The sequence below is a fragment of the Clarias gariepinus genome, chromosome 11, assembly GCF_024256425.1.
Source record: "Clarias gariepinus isolate MV-2021 ecotype Netherlands chromosome 11, CGAR_prim_01v2, whole genome shotgun sequence".
Classification (NCBI taxonomy): Eukaryota; Metazoa; Chordata; class Actinopteri; order Siluriformes; family Clariidae; genus Clarias; species Clarias gariepinus.
The window spans coordinates 21,998,322-22,005,868 of NC_071110.1; the positions used below are offsets into that span (position 1 = coordinate 21,998,322).

Genomic DNA, 7,547 nt, shown 5'->3' on the forward strand with positions numbered 1-7,547 from the left:
ATACCTACTTGTTAGCATATTTACCATGTGCCTATAAAATTTAACTTCCTTTTAAAATGTCAAAAAGAGCTGATTAAATAAAGCCAGATATGTTACGAAAGGTTATCCGAGGTCATCTCTACACTCCTTCCTCTCACTCCTCAGTGAAGGGAGATGATCACATTATACAGCAAGAGCTTTTGAAATGATGAGTCTTAAGAAAAGTAAATAATGTAGGAGCACAAAGAACTAATATCTTAAGAATAACCACTAGCATTTCCAGTTCTTACTGGATAACAAGTAGTAACCGGAAGTCTCGCTCATGCCAGTAAGCAGGAATGCACAGGAGAGGAGATTGAAAACGTTTTATGTCTGGCTCTGGCTCTTAAATGACGGATCTCTCGCTCTCCCTTTACTGAATGAATGACTTCCGGGTGCTCCGACATGCACTGGGATTATACCCTAATCCAAGTGCATTAGGTTTGACAAAACCATTCAGGCTTCATTGACATGCACATGTCCTAAGCATTCAGAAAAATGACATCATTCAATTCTCATCTCTAATAATCTCCCCTGCATCATGCAGAAACATCGCTCATGTTAGGGCCTTAAACTAGTGTCTAATACACTAAACTCATCAGCTTCAGTAGCCAGTCAGTGCTGTAGATGTTCTGTCTGATCGAAACCATTCATGAGCCCTTGACTGGCTGACTGAGTGTCAGATAACAGTTGATCATCTCATGTGTTTGCCTGGCAGGTCCAGTCAGACAGACTGCATGAGCTCATACTGGATACTCAGATTAATGCAATTAACCGTGTCTCGTGGTCTATCGCTCTGCTTTTTCCCCCAAAACAACGACAGCTTGGATTAGAAAATCGTAAAAACGATTAATGCTCGTAATGAGTAAACTAATTTAAGATAAAGCATCTTGTCGATTTGACCCTGTGCACGACTATCCAGGATGACTCAATAATGATGGATAACCGACAGCTTGGAATAATAGGGCTGAGTAAAATCCTGATTTGTGTTAGTTAGCGCCTTATGATGAACACTATGATGTGTTAGATAATGTGATTAGAATTCAGCCGCCTAAGAGCTAATCTCCCGCCCACAACAACACTGGGCGAGCAGCTAGCTGTCTGTGCAGCCTAGTAATGACATAGCCTAGCTTAGTGATCCAGTTAGCATAATAGACTGAGCTAGCTGACTAGTTTTACCGAATAGTCACTTTCAGAGTGTAGAATGAGGACACGACGTAAACCCAGACGATAAGAACTTTTATATCTATAAAGCTAGGCAGTGGTGTTAGCCAGTAGGCCAGTGCTGTACAGGAGTTAGAGACAGAGCAGCTAATCGGCTGCCTAACTAACTAGCTGGCTACACTTTACATTAATATATAAATATACACACATACGCGTTAACCATGTCCACTTACCTTTAATGATTTGATCTTCATTTAAAGGCCCAGATCCGAAAAGGTAAAGCCAATGATCCAGCTTCTGTAACGTTTGTTACGACGCGTTCACTGACTGAGGCACCCCGATACACACACACACACACAGAGCGAGGCTAACAAGCTAACTGACAGGCGGCAGACTGCAAACTCAAACGAATGTCCTCAAACGCTGCTTGTTAAAAAAAAAAAAAAAAAACAGGCCTGACAGACGAATGCTGTATACAGTATATAGTACACTAATTAATGCTATCCAGGTATCGTTACCTAGCAATGACTAGCTAACCCGCTAAAGGCTAGTTGCTCCTGCTTCCGCTCAAAAGTGAGAAATGTTTCCCTGGCTTATGATGGAGCACAGGTTATAACACTTTTTTTTTTAAGAAAAAAAAACATGACTTATATAAACGACATAAATACTACGCGTGTACATACATCATGTATCATCGACACGTCTTTATATATTAAAAAAAAGACTTTTCCACCAAGATTATATGTCAATTTTCACAAAATGGCGCGCGCTCCAAACCTGCGCAGCGGACCGGCCCGGTAGACCCCCAGACACGGGTACTAACGTTAGCCAGCAGAGCTCCGTGCTGCATAATCTACCCCGAACATGTCCAAACGTTTGTACTGAAAATGACTCCCTACGGAACAGTCAAAAAATCCCTTCACACCGAGCTGTCACTCTAAATTATACACCTGCATTATTCCGGCGGGAAGCGAAAACATTTGAAAGGTTCAAAAAAAAAAAAAAAACCTGCCGACAAAATGGCGACTGCCTGTGACGTTCCTATGGAAACTGTCAATCAAGGTGCAAGGTCCCGGATGTAGCAATGACGACCAGACAACGCAAGCCTTTGTCATAATCTGTCAATCAGCAACATGGGGTCTAAACCTGTCAGTCCTCTATTCATTGATCTATCATATTATATATATATATATATATATATATATATATATATAACATTTATATATATTTAACATCTATAACATGATAGATCAATGACCTATATAGATCAATATACACTCACCTAAAGGATTATTAGGAACCCCATACTAATACGATGTTTGACCCCCTTTCGCCTTCAGAACTGCCTTAATTCTATGTGGCATTGATTTAACAAGGTGCTGAAAGCATTTTTTTTTTTTTTTTTTAGAAATGTTGGCCCATATTGATAGGATATCATCTTGCAGTTGATGGAGATTTGTGGGATGCACATCCAGGGCACGAAGCTCCCATTCCACCACATCCCAAAGATGCTCTATTGGGTTGAGATCTGGTGACTGTGGGGGCCATTTTAGTACAGTGAACTCATTGTCATGTTCAAGAAACCAATTTGAAATTATTCGAGCCTTGTGACATGGTGCATTATCCTGCTGGAAGTAGCCATCAGAGGATGGGTACATGATGGTCATAAAGGGATGGACATGGTCAGAAACAATGCTCAGGTAGCCAATGGCATTTAAACGATGCCAAATTGGCACTAAGGGGCCCAAAGTGTGCCAAGAAAACATCCCCCACACCATTACACCACCACCAGCAGCCTGCACAGTGGTAACAAGGCATGATGGATCCAAGTTCTCATTCTATTTATGCCAAATTCTGACTCTACCATTTGAATGTCTAATGTATGTAATTTTTTTTAAATCTGTTAAATTATTAGTTGCAATATGACTTATTATGACAGCAAAGTGTTGTAGTGGTTAGCACTGTCACCTTGCACCTTCAGGGTCCGTGTTTGATTCCCAGTATGTGTTCATGGAGTTTGCATGTTCTCCCCATGCTTGGTGGGTTTCCTCTAGGTACAGTCCAAAGAAATGCATTATAGGCTGATTTGGTGTTCTCCAATTGGTCATAGTGTGTAATGCAATGGGTTGGCACAGTATGGAGGGTGTCTCCTGCCTAGGACCCTAATGTCACTTTGAAAAGCTCCAGGCCCCAATAACACTAAACAGGATAAGTGGAATAGAAAATTAAAAATTTTTGAAAATGCTTTTTAAAAAAAGATAAAAGATTTCATTTTATTGGAACTGAAGGGCCTACCTATGTTCCAGCATGACAACGAGCTCCAAGGAAAGATATTGTTTGCCAAGGTTATTGTGGAAATAGTCAAGTGAATTGCACAATGCCATGACCCCACCTGCATGAAACACCCTAGAGTGACTGATTCTCAGGCATTTTCTACCAATCACAGTAATGCTCCATGGCTTAATTTTAAATGTCCACAGCCACATTCCAAACTCTATTGGAAAGCCTTTTTTAAGAAATGCAGGGGAATACTGCAGTAAAGAAGGGGAAGAACTTTTAAATTGAAAGTTCAGTAAGCACCCATAAGAATATGACAGTCAGGTGGCCATATACTTTGGTCATGTGTATGAAACTGCAAATGTAAGAAGTTTTTATGTAATACTAAAATTAATAAAGACAAAGCCATTTAATCATTAACAATAAACATGTACACCTTAATCTCAAATTATGAAAGTGTAAAGTTGACATAAAAGGTCAATTCTATATATAATTAAAATCAAATGTAGAAATTATTTAGAACTGTACTCTTCAAAAAGATTTATGGATTTATACATTTACAAATATTTGTTTTAATATTACAATTTTTGAGCTCATTATATTTTTATTCTTCTTAAAATACATTTGATCAGTGTTATGGTGTGTAAAAGTAAAACTTGTACTATGGACAGCAACATCCAGCTGTACAGAGGGAGCAAAATTGTGGCTGTCTGAATTAGCATTATATTTTATAGATTTTATAGATTATATTTAATTAAGCAATGGTAATTACTGCCGTATTTTTCATTGGATCAATGTTTTATTTTCCTGTTATATTGTACATCTGTAGGCAAGAGGTCATCATTTATGTCACCATAAAATGTATTTGAGTTCTGAACGTTTTTCTCAAAATTGTGACTGTTATGGCAGAATACAAACTTTAAACTTCAATTTTACTGAAAACTTCTGAAAAATCAGAACTCAAATATATTTTTATGGTGGCCCTAATCGTCCTCTGTACAAGTTAACTCTTCAATAGAACCTTGTAAACCAGGGTTTGTAACTCACAGGTTCAGAAAGGTGAATATTCTCCACAAGGGGGAGTCATTAACACGCAAGATATTTTTCCCCTTTGGCTCATCACAAGGGGCAAAACTCCATCTCCAACCAATGACTCTGTGGCCAGTTTTATTTTATGCTATGCTAGGAACCATCTACTGCTAGCTTCTCAGTCAGATCAGGAAACTCTCTGAGTCCAACATTACGATCGAGTAAAAAAAACAGAAGGAATCAAGCTTTTTTGTTTGTTTCTTTCTTTCCAAAATTCACATAAAACCAGATTAGGATCTCCAGAATTCTGTCACAATGCATTTGCTTGTCTTCTCCCCAAAGTGGTGTAATGTTTTCCCTGTTTAAGCACTATACATGTCTCTGCAGATAGCTTGGCATGTAGCCAGTGAAGTCTTGGTAGATATTAGAGGTCTGCAATATGGCCAGATTAATTTGCACTACCAGCAAAAAACACATTTAGAGAAAGTAAGCAAAAAAATCATGAAGTGATTGAAAAAGTATGAAGAAAACATTGACCTTCGGGTAGATGTTCACAACATAAGAAGACCACATTGGATTTCACTTTTTCAAGTCAAGAACAGGAATCTGATGCTCTCTTGGGCACATACTCACCTAAACTGGACAGCTGAAGACTTATTAATAATGAGATTATTTATAAGTATGAAACAAATTTAAAATGTTTTAAGTTTTTTCACTAAGAACATATACAACACTAATACATAGGATCTTTTTTTGTGAATATCAAATGTCTGTTTATGTTTTATCTCATTTTTTGTAGGGGCAATAAGTGCATAGTATAAACCATTCGTAATCTCGTCACACCCTTGATCTAATACTAACCTTGGGATTAAACCTCATTTTCACAGTCTAGATATTTATCAGATCATTATTTAAATCCCTTAGATCATTATCTCATCTCATTTAAGATGTCTCTTAGTAATATCATATGCATCCTGCTATGCTGCCAAGTTATACATTTATGTCATCTAATGCACAGAATTATTAAGTGACCCAAATTTATTAAGTGTGATTGTGTCACTGTCTGCCCCAAAGAGCTTGATCCGGCGACAACATTCTCAATTTTAAACATACTGAGGAGTAAAAAAAAAAACTACCACTAGCCTTGTCTAACAATCACATAAGCATTTTAGAACAGACTTTGTAAGTAAACATTTAAATACTGTCAAACTACAGGGAGGCTGAAAAGTTAGTAGACATTAAACATCGGTAATAAGTTCATATTTCTAATACAAATTAATTGAAATTTATTGAATTTGTACATATACTTTATTACATAGTGGGTATGTACTCCCCTTCAAGAGATCTCTCAAAAAAGTAATTTCATTACTTTCTTAATCAAAAACCATCAAATTTTGTACTACATGTTGTATTCACATCTTAAAAAATAGTATTGCCAGAAATACTCAACTTTTCCCTCACCACTGGCTATGTACCTAAGTCTTAAACTAGCAGTTATTAAACCCCGATTAAGAAACCTGACCCTATAAGTCAATATCAAATCCCCTCTTTATCGCCAAGATCGTAGAAAAGGTTGTAGCACAGCAGTTATGCTTATACCTATACATAAGTGTAAGCAGTCAGAACTTGGACCCAAAAACAACCACAACAAGCCATTAAAAGATAAGGGTTTTATTTTCAGCCTAGTAGGGTTTTATTAATAAATGTCTCTAGGATAATTCACGTTGATTGTACATTTTTAACCACAGTCTCTTCTCTGCAAAAATCATTAAATCACCAGACTTCACAGTCTTCCAGGAGCATGGGCAAGACGACAATCTGGCAAGAAGTGGGGGTGTGGTCAGGAAAAAGAGAGGGAAAATCGAACAAAGGGAAAGGGTGGAGACAGATCGCAGGCGGGGTGGTGATTTCAAAATAAACAAAGAAAGCAAGGTAAGAGCATTGAATTCACGAATAACAGAAAAGTAAGGTTAAGAAAATAGAGAATCATGACAGGCATACAATTCATGAAACAAATCAGTCAGGATTTAGTGATAATTATGACAGAGAAAGGGCCCTAGTTAAAGTGGTAAATGACTTACTACTGGCCTCTGGTCAGGGTTGTGTTTTCTTGATTATATTGTTTGACCTTAATGCAACTTTTGACAGCACTGATCATACTATTACTTTGTTATCAGTCTGTAGATGTCAATTGTGATTTCTATACACATACTGAAATAAATGTTGGTGTTGCACAAGGTTCCATTTTAAGCCCACTGTTTTTTTCCTTTCATTTATTAGTTCTTGTCCTTATTTAATGTAAAGCTTTTGAGTGGTCTTGATCTTTAGGATGTTATGCACTGTTTTTGATTGGCTAATTTTGAACAGGTATAAAGATGTTTACATGATTTAATTGATTGTGTGTGTGACTATATATATGCAAGAAATGTGTTTAATAAAAAATTATGAATGGACATCATTTAGACACTTGGTGACATTTCTGAGTAAAAAAATTACAGTAAAAACATTTGCAATGTTTAATAGCAAAAGGCTTTAGTTTGGGAACATGGACTTTAGTTTAGACTGGACAGTAGAAAAAGGTCATGTGGTCTGATGAGTTCAGACTGCCCAGTTCATGTGTTAAAATAATTTCTCTTGCTTCCAAAAACACTTTTACTTTTTTTTAATTTGAAGGATGAAACATGCACATTGCATTAAGGAAGAAAAACCCTGTTGATGTAATAACCTGGTCATTCAATACATTCAGGTCATCAGCTGACTCAATTTTATTGCCACATGTTTCTGAGATTATAAAGTTGCCAGTATCAGTGCCTCGCTTTATGGGCTTCCCTTTTTACCCTAATGTGTGCAATGCTCTAGAATTGGATTAATCTGGACTTATTAGACCACATGACCTTTTTTCCATTGTTCATAAGTACACTCTTCATGATCCCTAGCAAAATCAAGCCTTTTTTCTGATTAGTCTCACTAAAAAGTGGTTTTCTTATGCCCACACTGTTGTTTGGTCCCATTTCACTATCAAACTTCACTGTTTGTTTTTTTTATTACAATGCAACTTA

At 37.0% G+C, this 7,547-nt stretch overlaps 1 protein-coding gene across 1 annotated transcript in view; it reads right to left on the reverse strand.

The window, feature by feature from the left end:
- dyrk1ab (dual-specificity tyrosine-(Y)-phosphorylation regulated kinase 1A, b) overlaps positions 1-2,174 on the reverse strand; it is a 36,373-nt gene extending 34,199 nt beyond the window's left edge. Inside the window, exon 1 of the mRNA XM_053507464.1 lies at positions 1,416-2,174. The gene's annotated coding sequence lies outside the window, so the exon portion shown is untranslated. The remainder of the gene's footprint in view (positions 1-1,415) is intronic.
- Between the last annotated feature and the right edge of the window lie 5,373 nt (positions 2,175-7,547).